Source organism: Triticum urartu, chromosome 5 (genome assembly GCF_003073215.2).
Source record: "Triticum urartu cultivar G1812 chromosome 5, Tu2.1, whole genome shotgun sequence".
Classification (NCBI taxonomy): domain Eukaryota; kingdom Viridiplantae; phylum Streptophyta; class Magnoliopsida; order Poales; family Poaceae; genus Triticum; species Triticum urartu.
Window position 1 is genome coordinate 101431099 of NC_053026.1, and position 15924 is coordinate 101447022.

Here is a 15924-nt window from a genome sequence, read left to right on the forward strand (position 1 = left end):
TGGGGATAGCTTATGCATATCAGTCTGATCTTGGATGAGCCGAAGCACCAAATCTCCTTCCTGAAAGGTTCTAGTTCTGACTCGGTGACTGTGATAACGACAAAGATCCTGTTGGTAAATCACCGATCGGGCGGCTGCTATGTCACGCTCTTCATCCAACCGGTCCAAAGCATCTTGCCGTGCTGTCTTGTTGTCCGCTTCAACATAAGCCGTCACACGAGGTGAATCATGACGGATATCACTAGGGAGAACCGCCTCCGCTCCGTAAACCATGAAGAACGGTGTGTATCCTGTTGATCTGTTGGGTGTGGTATTGATGCTCCATAACACAGATGGTAATTCTTCTACCCAACAGCCCGGTGTTCTCTGCAAAGGAACCATAAGCCGGGGCTTGATGCCTCTCAAAATCTCTTGATTAGCCCTTTTTGCTTGACCATTGGACTGTGGGTGTGCCACTGATGAAACATCAAGCCGGATGTGCTCCCGTTCGCAGAACTCCTTCATGGCACCCTTGGACAAATTGGTACCATTATTTGTGATGATATTGTGTGGAAAGCCAAACCGGAAAATCACTTTTTTGATAAATTGAACCGCTGTGGCTGCATCACACTTGCTAACCAGTTCTGCCTCCACCCACTTTGTGAACTTGTCAACCGCCACCAGAAGGCGGGTCTTCTTATCTTTGGACCTTTTGAAAGGCCCAACCATACCAGCCCCCAAGTCGCAAACGGCCAAGTAATTGGAATCATCCTCAATTCTTGAGCCGGCACATGAGCACGTCTTGAAAACTTTTGGCAACCGTCACTTGGCAACCGTTACATCGTCTGACCAGATCCTCCACATCAGCATGAGCAGTTAACCAATAGAAGCCATGGCGAAACGCTTTAGCTACCAAAGATTTTGAACTAGCATGGTGACCACAATCTCCTTCGTGGATCTCACGCAAAATTTCACAGCCTTCTTCAGGAGACACACAACGTTGAAACGCCCCTGATATACTGCAATGATGCAACTCGCCATTGACAATAGTCATGGACTTGGACCACCGGACTATCTGTCGGGCCAGAATCTCATCCTCTGGTAACTCGCCCCGGTTCATGTACGCCAGGTAAGGAAGCGTCCAATCCGGAATGACATGAAGAGCTGCCACCAATTGAGCCTCCGGATCAGGAATAGCCAAATCCGCTTCACCAGGGAGCTTGACCGACGGGTTGTGCAGCACATCCAGAAAAACATTGGGCGGGACCGGTTTGCGCTGAGAGCCCAGCCGGCTTAAAGCGTCCGCCACTTCATTCTTCAGTCGGTCCACGTGGTCCACCTGATAGCCTTTAAAATGACCTGCAACAATATCCACCTCACGACGATATGCTGCCATGAGTGGGTCCTTGGAGTCCCAAGTGCCAGACACTTGTTGAGCCACGAGGTCCGAGTCACCGAAGCACTTAACTCGACTTAGGTTCATCTCCTTAGCCATCCGGAGACCATGGAGCAAGGCTTCATACTCAGCTGCATTGTTAGTACAAGGAAACATTAAGCGGAGAACGTAACAAAACTTATCACCTCGTGGGGAAGTTAATATGACTCCAGCCCCCGAGCCTTCCAATTGCCTGGATCCGTCAAAATGGATGGTCCAATATGTGTGATCCGGCTTTTCCTCAGGTGCTTGCATTTCCATCCAATCATTGATGAAATCAACTAGTGCTTGAGACTTCACCGCCGTCCGAGGCATATACTTCAATCCGTGCGGCCCAAGCTCTATAGCCCACTTGGCAATCCGTCCAGTCGCTTCCCGGTTCTGGATGATATCCCCCAAAGGAGTAGAACTGACCACCGTAATTGGGTGCCCTTGGAAGTATTGCTTAAGCTTCCGGCTTGCCATAAAAACTCCGTACACCAGCTTCTGCCAATGCAGATACCTTTGCTTGGACTCAATGAGTACCTCGCTGATATAATAGACCGGACATTGAACTGGATGCTCCTTACCTGCTTCCTTTTGCTCCACCACAATAGCCATGCTGACCACACGAGCATTAGCAGCAACATATAGGAGTAACGGCTCCTTGTCAATGGGAGCGGCGAGCACATGCGGATTGGCCAATTGCCACTTTAAGTCCTCCAATGCTTCATCAGCAGCAGAACTCTAGACGAACTGATCCGTCTTCTTCAACATCTGATACAAAGGGATTGCCTTCTCACCAAGGCGGCTAATAAACCGGCTTAACGCGGCAATCCGTCCTGCCAGGCGTTGAACATCATTGATACACTTAGGTTTAGCCAGGGAGGTGATGGATGTGATCTTCTCCGGATTAGCCTCAATTCCCCTGTTGGACACCAGAAAACCCAATAACTTGCCCGCCGGTACACCAAAGACACACTTGTCCGGATTAAGCATCATCTTGTACGTCCTTAGGTTATCAAAGGTTTCCTTCAAATCGTCAACCAGAGTCTCCTTCTCCCTGGACTTAACCACGATATCATCCACGTAAGCATGCACATTACGACCAATCTGCTTGTGAAGACAATTTTGTACACACCGTTGATAAGTTGCCTGGGAACTTTTGAGCCCAAAGGGCATAGACACATAGGAGAAGGCTCCAAAGGGAGTTATGAATGCCGTCTTCTCCTGGTCCTTAACTGCCATTTTGATCTGATGATAGCCAGAATATGCATCCAAAAAACTTAAACGCTCACAACCTGCTGTAGCATCAATGATTTGATCAATACGGGGGAGGGCAAAAGGATCTGCTGGACAAGCCTTATTAAGATCTGTGTAATCCACACACATGCGCCAGGTGCTGTTTTTCTTAAGGACTAGCACCGGATTGGCAAGCCACTCAGGGTGAAAAACTTCAACAATAAAACCAGCTGCTAAGAGCCTGGCTACCTCTTCTCCAATCGCCTTGCGTCTTTCTTCGTTAAACTGGTGGAGGAACTGTTTCACCGGTTTGTATTTAGGATCCACATTAAGGGTGTTCTCAGCGAGTTGCCTCGGTACACCTGGCATGTCAGAGGGCTTCCATGCAAAAATGTCCCGATTCTCACGGATGAACTCGATGAGCGTGCTTTCCTATTTCAGATCCAAGTTGGCACTGATGCTGAACTGCTTGGACGAATCGCCAGGTACGAAGTCAACAAGCTTAGTTTCTGCTACCGATTTGAACTTTAGGGTCGGATCATGCTCCGTAGTTGGCTTTTTTAATGGAGTCATGTTCGCCGGATCAACACTGTCCTTATAATACTTCAGCTCCTCGGTGGCACAAACCGACTCTGCGTAAGCCGCATCTCCTTCCTCGCACTCCAAAGCGATTTTACGGCTTCCGTGAACCGTTATTGTCCCCTTGTAACCCGGCATCTTGAGCTGCAAATACACATAACAGGGCCATGCCATAAACTTGGCGTAGGCCGGTCGCCCAAACAGGGCGTGATATGGACTTTGGATTTTCTCCACTTCAAACGTCAATGTCTCCGACCTAGAATCATGATCATCTCCAAAGGCCACTTCCAGAGCTATCTTACCAACAGGATATGCTGACTTGCCAGGCACTACACCGTGGAACACCGTATTAGACGGTTTGATATTTTTATCTGTTAGTCCCATACGACAGAAGGTCTCATAGTATAAGATATTAATGCTGCTCCCTCTATCCATGAGCACTTTGGTGAACTTGTAACCTCCCACCTGAGGTGCCACCACTAGAGCCAACTGACCCGGATTATCAACCTGGGGAGGGTGATCCTCTCTGCTCCATATGATTGGCTGTTCAGACCGGCGTAGATAACGGGGCACAGCCGGTTCAACAGAGTTGACTGCCTGCCTCTGAACCTTCCGGTCTCGCTTGTCCAAGCTAGTGGTGAAGACATGGTACTGCCCACTATTCAACTGCTTTGGGCTGCTCTGGTAACCTAACTGTTGCTGCTGCTGGTTATAACCACCCTGGTTGTTCTGATTATTTTGATTGTTATGTCCGCCCGGATTACCAATAAATCCTGAACCGGAATTTCCTCCACCGTAACCTGGCCCGGATCCTGAGCCATCGCCGGAGCCGTGATCATACTGGAAAGCATTAGAATTCTTGAACTCCTGCATAATAAAGCAATCCTTCCAAAGGTGGTTTGCTGGCACCTCCTTCGTCCCATGTCTTGGACAGGGCTGGCTCAGTAGATAATTTAGGCGATCCGGGTTAGGGTTGGGTGCCCCACTGCGATTTTTCAGTTTACCCTTGTGTCGCTGGCCATTGTCCTGCGCGTTGGTATTAGCTACCAAGTCCATGTTACCATCCGCTTTACGCTTGCCTCCACCACCATTGCCTGCCCAGTGATGCTGCTGACCTTTGGAGTTGCTGTTCCTCTTTCCCTTCCCTGCCTTGTCATCATCAGATTCGGGATCCTTGGTACTATCAGAATCAGCATACTTTACCAAAGCAGCCATGAGGGTCCCCATGTCAATGCAATGGCGCTTCATCCATCCCAACTTCAGCTTTAGGGGCCTAAACCGGCAGTTGCCTTCTAGGGTTAAGACTGTGGTGTCAGCGTTGATGCGGTCTGACGAATGCAACACTTGTGAGACCCGGCGCACCCAATGAGTCGTCGATTCTCCTTCCTCCTGGACACAGGCAGCTAAGTCTACTATCGACATGGGCTGCTTACATGTATCCTTGAAATTATTGATAAACCGGGCTCGTAATTGGGCCCATGAACTGATAGAATTGGCCGGTAAGCTTTTTAACCAAGTGCGGGCCGTTCCTTCAAGCATCATGGTGAAGTATTTCGCACATGCCGCATCATCCACATCCAGCATCTCCATGGCCATCTCATAACTCTCCACCCATGTCTCTGGGGGTTGATCCATCGTGTAATTTGGTACCTTGCGCGGGCCCGTGAAATCCTTGGGCAGGCGCACATTGCGTAAAGCGGGGACAAGGCAAGGCACCCCCAAAGAGCTAGAAGTAACACCGGGTTCAACCGAAATAGTTGGACGAACCCGCGTAAGCTGCCGAGCCTGATATTGTGTGGCTAACTCGGCCTCCCTGCGTGCTCGGGCCCGGTCCACCACTTCCTGAGCGTTATCAGCACCACCCGCCGGGTTGCTGCCGCAGGGTGCTCCACGTCGTTCATTAATTGATACTGCCGGTTCCTCCATACGCCTACTATAGCTCCGGCTTGGGCGACGGGTCGAGTGGATCCGGTCGCGGCTGTACGAGTATGCTTCCTGTTGGTCCAAAGCTATCCTAAGAAGCTCCTTGACCCGTCGCGTCTCTATCGCCTGCGGTGAGTCACCTTCGATTGGAATGGCCTCCAGCCGTGCAGTAGCGGCGACGAGATTGTCCATTGGGTTGGAGTAGTGACCCGGAGATGTTGAAACAGCCTGAGGTATAATGGTGTTTTGACGAGGCAGATCCATCCGACGAGGCTGAACCGGCGCACCGGTCCCAGGGGCTTCCGCCCGGTTTCCCTCCAGTGGATTACTGGTTCCTGCTCCCGGGGTGTTGAAAAGGTCTCTGTCCTCGAAAACCAGAGGCAAATGGGATCGGTACTTCCTCCTCGTGACTTCATGCGATGCGTTCTAGTCCAACATGAGCCTGTAGGCTTGTGCGTCTAGAGCGGCCCGCTCTGTGGCCATCCTGGTATCCTCAGCTGCCAGGTCCGCCTTGGCCTGGGTGATTTGTTCCCTTACCTTTGCAATCTCCGCGTTGTGGACGTCCTGATCCGCCGGATTAGCTTCCGCCATAAGCACAGCCAATGCATCAAATAGCTCTGATAGAACTTGAGCCGGCGGGCGCACAGGGCCTCCTGCCCCGGCAGCCATCGCCGCTGCTTGTGTGCCGGCCATGAATATTCCAACTCGGTTGGGCAGATCAGAGGGGTCCAGAATACTGTCGCCATCGGAACAACCCCCAATCCGTCCATCTTGTAGCTGATATAGAGATTCGGTTTCTCCGGTTGATGACTCATCGCCGGAGTAAATGATGGTCTCGCCGCCAGATCCCAATCCATCCTCATGACCTCCTCCATGGATGACTCCCACGAAGGCACGCTTCATGGCCGGTTTAACCCAGGTAGATCGCGCACCCTGAGCCGTTTCAACGAGGTCGGTGCAGATATCCGGCTTAGGGACCGGTTCTCTGATCTTGCCGATGAAAACGTGTATGCCACCAAAGGGGACCCGGTACCCGTACTCAACTGAGCCGGCCTCAGGGCCCCAGCCTGCATCATCGATGTAAAGCTTGCTGTGACGACTCTTAGTCATTCGGCCTACGGCGTAGCCCTTGAGTCCTTCAAAGCGGCCCTCCAAGAACTTGAAACCATCGTGCGATAGCCCCACGATGGGCGCCAACTGTCGTGGTTTTGTCATGGCAGATGTCCTAGAGAAAGGACTTAGTCATGGAGCCATCGTGACGGGTTAGCTTGAAGGGGTTAAAGCGGACACAGGGACGCAAGAGAGTTTATACTAGTTCGGCCCCTTCGATGAAGGTAAAAGCCTACGTCTAGTTGTGATGGAATTGATGGGGTTTCGATGACCAGGGAGCAAACAAGCTTCACCTATGTCTCGAGTTGTTGTCTGTTGTCCTTGAACCGCCGCCGGGTCATCCCCTTATATACACGGGTGACACCCATCGGTTCACAGAGTCCCAATACCGGCTCATAGATGTGTCCGGTTTGGCCTCTACTTATTCCTAACTTACAATACAAGTTAAATACTAACGCCGTTTTATGGCTACAGGCTTTAAACCGGCTATGGGCCTTGAGCCCTCATCTGCCTTCTTGGGCTTTAACATACTTAACTACTGACGAAGTTAACCCAGCCCAGATAGGCCGGTTTACGCCCAGTAGTGATATCCCCAAGAATGCCTGTCCTTGTTTCACAAAGGATCTCTGTTAGGGAATGGACTTGTGTCTGGAGCATAGATATAACATTGTTTTGAGCTTGCATGTCTTGATCATGAGGCAGTTTGGACGAGATTGCCTTAACAACCAACCCAATATTACGTAGGAACGTGCTTTTGGCACTGTTAGTGGACAGGTACTGACCCACTGTAGCAAGAGCTGACATTGCGGTTATAGTTGCCTCGCCACCTTCAGAAGGTGGCGGTTCCACCATTTTTTCCATAGCTTGCTGAAAAGTTGAGCTTTTACATTAGTAGCACCAGAACTGAAGATATTAAGGAGGCAACAAAATCAAACAAAATAGCTTTGGTCTATATATAGAACTTATTTTGGTGAACCCATGTAAAATATTAGTTGTATTTTACTACAAAGTACATAATAAAACCAGGTTCCAAACATATGACCATGTACCATGGCTAATATATTGTCTATTTCCTCACATTGTATTGATAGCTAAGGATAAAGAGACAAAGTTTATAATACGGTAAGGATAGTATGACATCATTCATATCACAAAACAACTGCGAATAGACGAACATGCAATTGTAATGTTGTGTGGGCAAGTCCAGCACGGAACTAGCTTACAGATCAAGATCAAAGGAACATCACTCCTCTCTTTTAAACCTTGTAAGGTGCAATGATATGCTAAGACAATTGTGTATAAAATTGAAAAGAGTAATAGACATTGGCGGAAAACCATGCAGTTCAAGGCACGAGTCAGAGTAAGTAGTAGTTAAAAGGCATGAGGATTAAGGACTTACAACAGCGGCTTTGACTGGTGCAGTCATGCCCTTCGTCTTGCTAGTGTGACAGTCCTTGAAGATTTCCACATCATTTGGTTCAAGTACTTTTTGGTCCTTGCGGGCTTTCCTCTGCATTTGGAACAAGTCAATATAGATCTAATATGGTACAGTGAAAAGAGTGAAACAACAACTAATTACAAGAGCCTCGCAGTGTGCAATATAGCTACGAGATCCTGTCACTTGTTGGAATTTCACTTTCGTACGGTTAGCCTTGTTCTTTGAACAATTCACCTACAAGAAGATAGATTTGTGTGGCACATGCATAAATAGGACTTCAACATGTGATCTGATCACATATATATATATAATGTACCTGATACTTTGGATCAGACTAGTGTTTAACGAGGCCTCTCCAGTCTTCATCCGATATATTTTCCACTAGAGATGTTTGGGCAAGTTCACTGTTAGCCTTGCCTTCAAAGTGAGTTTTCCTCAAGTTATACCAATACTGTCGTAGAGCAGACTTGAAAACATGGGTGCAAGCTTGTCTAGTTGCATCATCTGGGCTTTCCAACTTGAACCTCATCTATTGAAAATTATGGGAGTCTCATCACCAACAACCTAGAGAGTATGGGACAGAGCAAGACGATATTACTAGTTTCCATACATGACCATACTTACAGATAAATGGTCGAGGAAGGTGTTGAACTGGCTTTTGTCTTTTTCATTCCTATACTGAGTCTGTGTTGGGAGGATATGTACATGACACCTAACGGCAACCGCTGCCTCTGATACTAACTTGGCTGACTCTGTAGCATCGCGTGGCCTTTTTAAACCTGCCTCAAAACGGATCTCCATTCTTCCTCCTCTAGATTTAGTTAACCTATTGAGCATTATCCCTGATGTTTGTTTCCTCTTGTGCCTAGGTGCTAGTTCAACGACGAACATAGGAAGTGTTAGTGTACATCAAACTATGAGACTACATATAAACAAGCATGCAACTGTAACTTGACTCCAGCAACTACCTTCTTGCTGTTGAAGCTCACAAAGTTCATCTGATCTTGCCAACTCATCTTGTGTCAAGAGTTCTTTGAAAGTAGTGTCAGGTGGCAAGGGAGCTTGGGAACGTGCTGCTAGCTGAGTTGACCTACGAGTAAATCGTGCAGCTGGTGGTACTGTGGAAGGTGTTGCAACAACTAGGGCCGTCTCTGCTTGTTTGGTGGCAGCTATTTGTTTTTGTTTGGCTTGTTCTGCAGCTCGTGTAGCATGGGATACCCTGTTTGTACAATTTTCCACTAGACTTTGACCTTCTATCGCACCAACAGCACCAGCAAAATCAACAGGATTCTTCCGCTTCCCTTTCGCTGTCATTCTGTGTTGCTCCCTCTTTTCTCTGTGCCATGTTAAGTCAAGCCGACAAGAAAAACGAATAACAATTTAGTTCGTCAGAACAAATTGATGCGTGATACAGATGAACTAAACTTTGATGTTAGACAACCACATGATAGGAGGATGTAATATGTACAAAAAACAGGATGACATGAGATAACCAGAACTATGGTGTGTAAACTAAGCAGAAGACATTTCACTAAATTAGAAGCAATGCAATGGAAGGTAGACACCATACGAAAGATGCTACAAATATCGCTCTGCCAAGTTGATAGTGTCTCATCATAAATGGCGATTAAACAAATGTGAAGCAGTACAAGAAATAAATCATATGCAAGATGCAAACAACATCACACTACCAAGTTAAAGGTCTCTCGTCATTAGTGTCATTGCATATTCACAACATTGCATATTCATAGCTTATGATGTGTAAACTAAGGAGAAGGCATTTCAACAAATTAGAAGCAATGAAATCTAGACACCATATGAAAGATGCAACAAATATCACTCTACCAAGTTAAAACTATCTCGTCATAAGTGCCATTTCAACAAATTAGAAGTAGTACAAGCTAGAAAAGAATGCGAGATATAACCTGTATCACACTCCGATACGTCTCCGTCGTATCTATAATTTTTGATTGTTCCATGCTAATATTCTACAGCTTCCATATACTTTTGGCAACTTTTTATACTATTTTTGGGACTAACATATTGATCTAGTGCCCAGTGCCAGTTCCTCTCTGTTGCATGTTTTTGGTTTCACAGAATATCCATATCAAACGGAGTCCAAATGGGATAAAAACGGACGGAGATACTTTTTGGAATATTTGGAAAATTCCGGAAGAAAAATCCACGCGAGACGGTGCCCGAGGTGGTCACGAGGCAGGGGGGCGCGCCTGCCCCCCTGGGCGCGCCCCCTACCCTCGTGAGCCACCCGTAAGGCGGTTGACGCTCTTATATTGCCGCAAGAAAGCTAATTTTCGGAAAAAAAATCACGGCGAAGGTTTCAGGCCAATCGGAGTTACTGATCTCCATATATACACGAAATGGTGAAACAGAGCCAGGAGGAAACGCACAAACAGAGACAGAGGGAGAGACAGATCCAATCTCGGAGGGGCTCTCGCCCCTCCCACGCCATGGGAGCCAAGGACCAGAGGGGAAACCCTTCTCCCATCTAGGGAGGAGGTCAAGGAAGAAGAAGAAGAAGGGGGGCCCTCTCCCCCTTGCTTCTGGTGGCGCCGGAGTGCCACCGAGGGCCATCATCATCACCATCATCTTCACCAATAACTTCACCACCTTCACCACCAACTCTTCCCCCATCTATGCAGCGGTGTAACCTCTCTCTTACCCGCTGTAATCTCTACTTAAACATGGTGCTCAATGCTATATATTATTTCCCTATGATGTATGGCTATCCTATGATGTTTGAGTAGATCCATTTTGTCCTAATGGCTATTTGATGATCAAGATTGGTTTGAGTTGCATGTTTTATTATTGGTGCTGTCCTATGGTGCTCTCCGTGTCGCGCAAGCGTGAGGGATCCCCGTTGTAGGGTGTTGCAATATGTTTATGATTTGCTTATGGTGGGTGACGTGAGTGAACAGAAGCACAGACCCGAGTAAGTAGGTTGTTTGCGTATGGGATAAAGAGGACTTGATGCTTTAATGCTATGGTTGGGTTTTACCTTAATGAATCTTTAGTAGTTGCGGATGCTTTCTAGAGTTCCAGTCATAAGTGCATATGATCCAAGTAGAGAAAGTATGTTAGCTTATGCAATAATGATTACCGGTCGAGTTATCGATTGCCTAGGGACAAATAACTTTCTCGTAACAACAAACTCTTTACTAAACCTAACTTAGTTGTGTCTTTATCTAAACAGCCCCTACTTTTTATTTACGCGCTCTTTATTATCTTGCAATCCTATCCAACAACACCTACAAAGTACTTCTAGTTTCATACTTGTACTAGGTAAAGCAAACGTCAAGTGTGCGTAGAGTTGTATCGGTGGTCGATAGAACTTGAGGGAATATTTGTTCTGCCTTTAGCTCCTTGTTGGGTTCGACACTCTTACTTATCGAAAACTGTTGCGATCCCCTATACTTATGGGTTATCAAGACCTTTTTCTGGCACCGTTGCCGGGGAGCAATAGCGTGGGGTGAATATTCTCGTGTGTGCTTGTTTGCTTTATCACCAAGTAATTTTTATTTGCTATTCTTAGTTGTTCTCTATCTTTAATTATGGATATGGAACACGAAATACCAAAAAAATTAGGTGTACTTGCTACTCATGGAGATGAGGAACCTCCTAAAACCCTCGATGCTCAATATGTGAAAAATATTATGTACCACTTTGATAATCCTGAGAAAACCTCATTCAATCTGGTAATGGGAGTAACGATGGATCAACATGAATACTTTAGGGATTATCGCTTGACACAAAAAGGGAAACTATTATGGGATCAAATTTATATATTGAAGTGGTATGCTCAGCAAGTATGCTTGAGTTATGATATTACTTGTTGCTCTAGGATGAAGGCTCCACACCTTCCCTTTTCATGTGAATTTAATGATAATGAAACCTTGGCTTCTTATGCTAGAGGTATATATGATTACTATGATGTGGAACAAATAGAAGAATTTGTTGCTTTTAAGGGTGCTTATGAAATTGAATCTTTGTTTGAAAAGAATGAAGCTTATGATGATGATGTTTATAGGCCTGAAAATTTAGCTATCTTAAAATATTGCTATGATAATTATGAATATAATTCCTATATTAATGTGCTTATTGAGAAAGTCTCCGCTGTCCAAGAAGAGATTAATATTTTGCAGGAATCTATGGAAGAAGAAGTTGATGAAACTGTGAGCTCATTGGATGAAAAAGATGAGGAAGATAGCGAAGAACAAAAGGAGGAAGAGCGGATTGATCACCCGTGCCCACCTTCTAATGAGAGTAACTCTTCAACTCATACATTGTTTAATCCCCCTTCATGCTTACCGAAGGATGATTGCTATGATGACTGTTATGATCCCTTGGATTCTTTTGAAATATCCCTTTTTGATTATGCTTGTGGCCAAGATGCCAATATGAATTATGCTTATGGAGATGAACTTGCTATAGTTCCTTATGTTAAATATGAAATTGTTGCTATTGCACCCACGCATGATAGTCCGATTATCTTTTTGAATTCTCCAAACTACACTATATCGGAGAAGTTTGCACTTATTAAGGATTATATTGATGGGTTGCCTTTTACTACTACACATGATGATTTTGATAGATATAATATGCATGTGCTTGCTGCTCCTAATTGCAATTATTATGAGAGACGAACCATATCTCCACCTCTCTATGTTTCTAATATGATAAAATGGCAAGAAACTAGTTATACTATGCATTGGCCTTTACTATGTGTGCATGAATTGTTCTTTTATGAAATGTCGATGCATTGGAAGAGAGTTAGACTTCGTTATTACATGATATATGTTACTTTGTGCTCACTACTAAATGCTAAATCATTGTTAATTAAAATTGGCTTTGATATACCTTGGGATCCGGGTGGATCCATTACTTGCGCACTATATGCCTAGCTTAATGGCTTTAAAGAAAGCGCTTCCAGGGAGAAAACCCGGAAGTTTTATAGAGTCGTTTATTTCTGTTGAGTGCTTTCGTATAGTTTAAAAACAACAAAAAAATATAGAGGGGAACCCAAAACTTTTTCAAAAAGGAAAGTGAAAGTGAGAAAGACAAGCATTGTTGAAGTGGGAGAGCTCCTTGAACTTTGTTCATGCTCACTGAAACTTTGTGAATCTTGATTACAGAAAATTTTCAACAAAAATAATTATCCCCTTGTACAATTCCATTGTATTATAAAAATAATGTGCCAAGGTTTGCCTTTAGGATGTTTACATTTGCTTGATGGTTTGTACGGTGCAGGACAGAAACTTTGGCTGTAGTGCGCGATTTTACATTTTTAGCTGGAACGTCAAATGGTTCTGATTCTTTTTGCAATGTCTTCCTATACAAATTTTTTATTTTTCCTAATTTTGGTAGAAGTTTTCAAGTAACAGAAGTATGGTGAATGTTCAGATTATTACAGACTGTTCTGTTTTAGACAGATTCTGTTTTTGAGGCATAGTTTGCTTGTTTTGATGAAACTATCAATTTATATTAGTGGATTAAGCCACGAAAAAGTTATATTACAGTAGACACATGCAAAAACAAAAGATGAATTGGTTTGCAACAGTACTTAGAATAGTGATTTGCTTTATTATACTAACGGATCTTACCGAGTTTTCTGTTGAAGTTTTGTGTGGATGAAGTGTTCGATGATTGAGAAGGTTTCGATGTGAGAAGAAGGAAGAGAGGCAAGAGCTCAAGCTTGGGGATTCCCGAGGCACCCCAAGTAAATATTCAAGGAGACTCAAGCATCTAAGCTTGGGGATGCTGGGAAGGCATCCCCTCTTTCTTCAACAAGTATCGGTATGTTTTCGGATTCGCTTCGTTCATGCGATATGTGCAATCTTGGAGCGTCTTTTGCATTTAGTTTTCATTTTTATTTTATGCACTATGCTAGTATGAGATAGTCCTTGGTTGATTTATAGAATGCTCATTGCACTTCACTTATATATTTTGAGTATGGATTTATAGAATGCTTCATGTGCTTCACTTATATCATTTGGAGTTTGGATTGCCTGTTTCTCTTTACATAGACAACCGCCATTTGTAGAATGCTCTTTTGCTTCACTTATATTTGTTAGAGCACGGGCATATCTTTTGTAGAAAGAATTAAACTCTCTTTCTTCACTTCTATCTATTTAGAGAGATGACATGAATTGGTCATTCACATGGTTAGTCATAAAATCCTACATAAAACTTGTAGATCACTGAATATGATATGTTTGATTCCTTGCAATAGTTTTGTGATATAAAGATTGTGATATTAAAGTCATGCTAGTGGGTGGTTGTGAATTGTATAAATACTTGTGTTGAGGTTTGTGATTCCCATAGCATGCATGTATGGTGAACCGTTATGTAACGAAGTTGGAGCATGAGGTATTTATTGATTGTCTTCCTTATGAGTGGCGGTCGGGGACGAGCGATGGTCTTTTCCTGCCAATCTATCCCCCTAGGAGCATGTGCGTAGTACTTTGTTTCAATGACTAATAGATTTTTGCAATAAGTATGTGAGTTCTTTATGACTAATGTTGAGTCCATGGATTATACGCACTCTCACCCTTCCATCATTGCTAGCCTCTCTAGTACCGCGCAACTTTCGTCGGTAGCATAAACCCACCATATACCTTCCTCAAAACAGCCACCATACCTACCTATCATGGCATTTCCATAGCCATTCCGAGATATATTGCCATGCAACTTTCATCGTCATCATATACATGACTTGAGCATTCATTGCCATATTGCTTTACATGATCGTAAGATAGCTAGCATGATGTTTTCATGGCTTGTCCGTTTTTTGATGTCATTGCTATGCTAGATCATTGCACATAGCGGTACACCGCCGGAGGCATTCATATAGAGACATATCTTTGTTCTAGATATCGAGTTGTAATATTGAGTTGTAAGTAAATAAAAGTGTGATGATCATCATTATTAGAACATTGTCCCATGTGAGGTTATCAAAATAAAAGTGGCCAAAGAAGCCCTAAAAAAAGAGAGGCCAAAGAAGCCTACAAAAAAATGATGAGAGAAAAAGAGAGAAGGGGCAATGTTACTATCCTTTTACCACACTTGTGCTTCAAAGTAGCACCATGTTCTTCATATAGAGAGTCTCTTGAGTTATCACTTTCATATACTAGTGGGAATTTTCATTATAGAACTTGGCTTGTATATTCCAACGATGGGCTTCCTCAAATGCCCTAGGTCTTCATGAGCAAGCAAGTTGGATGCACACCCACTTAGTTTCAGTTTGAGCTTTCATATAATTATAGCTCTAGTGCATCCGTTGCAAGGAAATCCCTACTCACTCACATTGATATCTATTGATGGGCATCTCCATAGCCCGTTGATACGCCTAGTTGATGTGAGACTATCTTCTCCTTTTTGTCTTCTCCACAACCACCATTATATTCCACCTATAGTGCTATGTCCATGGCTCACGCTCATGTATTGCGTGAAAGTTGAAAAGGTTTGAGAACGTCAAAAGTATGAAACAATTGCTTGGCCTGTCATCGGGGTTGTGCATGATGTGAGTATTTTGTGTGGTGAAGATGGAGCATAGCCAGACTATATGACTTTGTAGGGATAACTTTCTTTGGCCTTGTTATTTTGAAAAAAAATGATTGCTTTATTAGTGGGCTTGAAGTATTATTGTTTTTATGTCAAATGATAGACTATTGCTTTGAATCACTCGTGTCTTAATATTCATGCCATGATTAGATATGTGATCAAGATTACGCTAGGTAGCATTCCACATCAAAAATTATTTTTTTATCATTTACCTACTCGAGGACGAGAAGGAATTAAGCTTGGGGATGCTGATACGTCTCCGTCGTATCTATAATTTTTGATTGTTCCATGCCAATATTCTACAGCTTTCATATACTTTTGGCAACTTTTTATACTATTTTTGGGACTAACATATTGATCTAGTGCCCAGTGCCAGTTCCTGTCTCTTGCATGTTTTTGGTTTCGCAGAATATCCATATCAAACGAAATCGAAACGGGATAAAAACGGACGAAGATACTTTTTGGAATATTTGGAAAATTCTGGAAGAAAAATCCACGCGAGGCGGTGCCCGAGGTGGTCACGGGACAGGGGGCGCGCCTGCCCCCCTAGGTGCACCCCCTACCCTCGTGAGCCACCCGTAAGGCGGTTGACGCTCTTCTTTTGCCGCAAGAAAGCTAATTTTCGGAAAAAAAATCACGGCGAAGGTTTTAGGCCAATCGG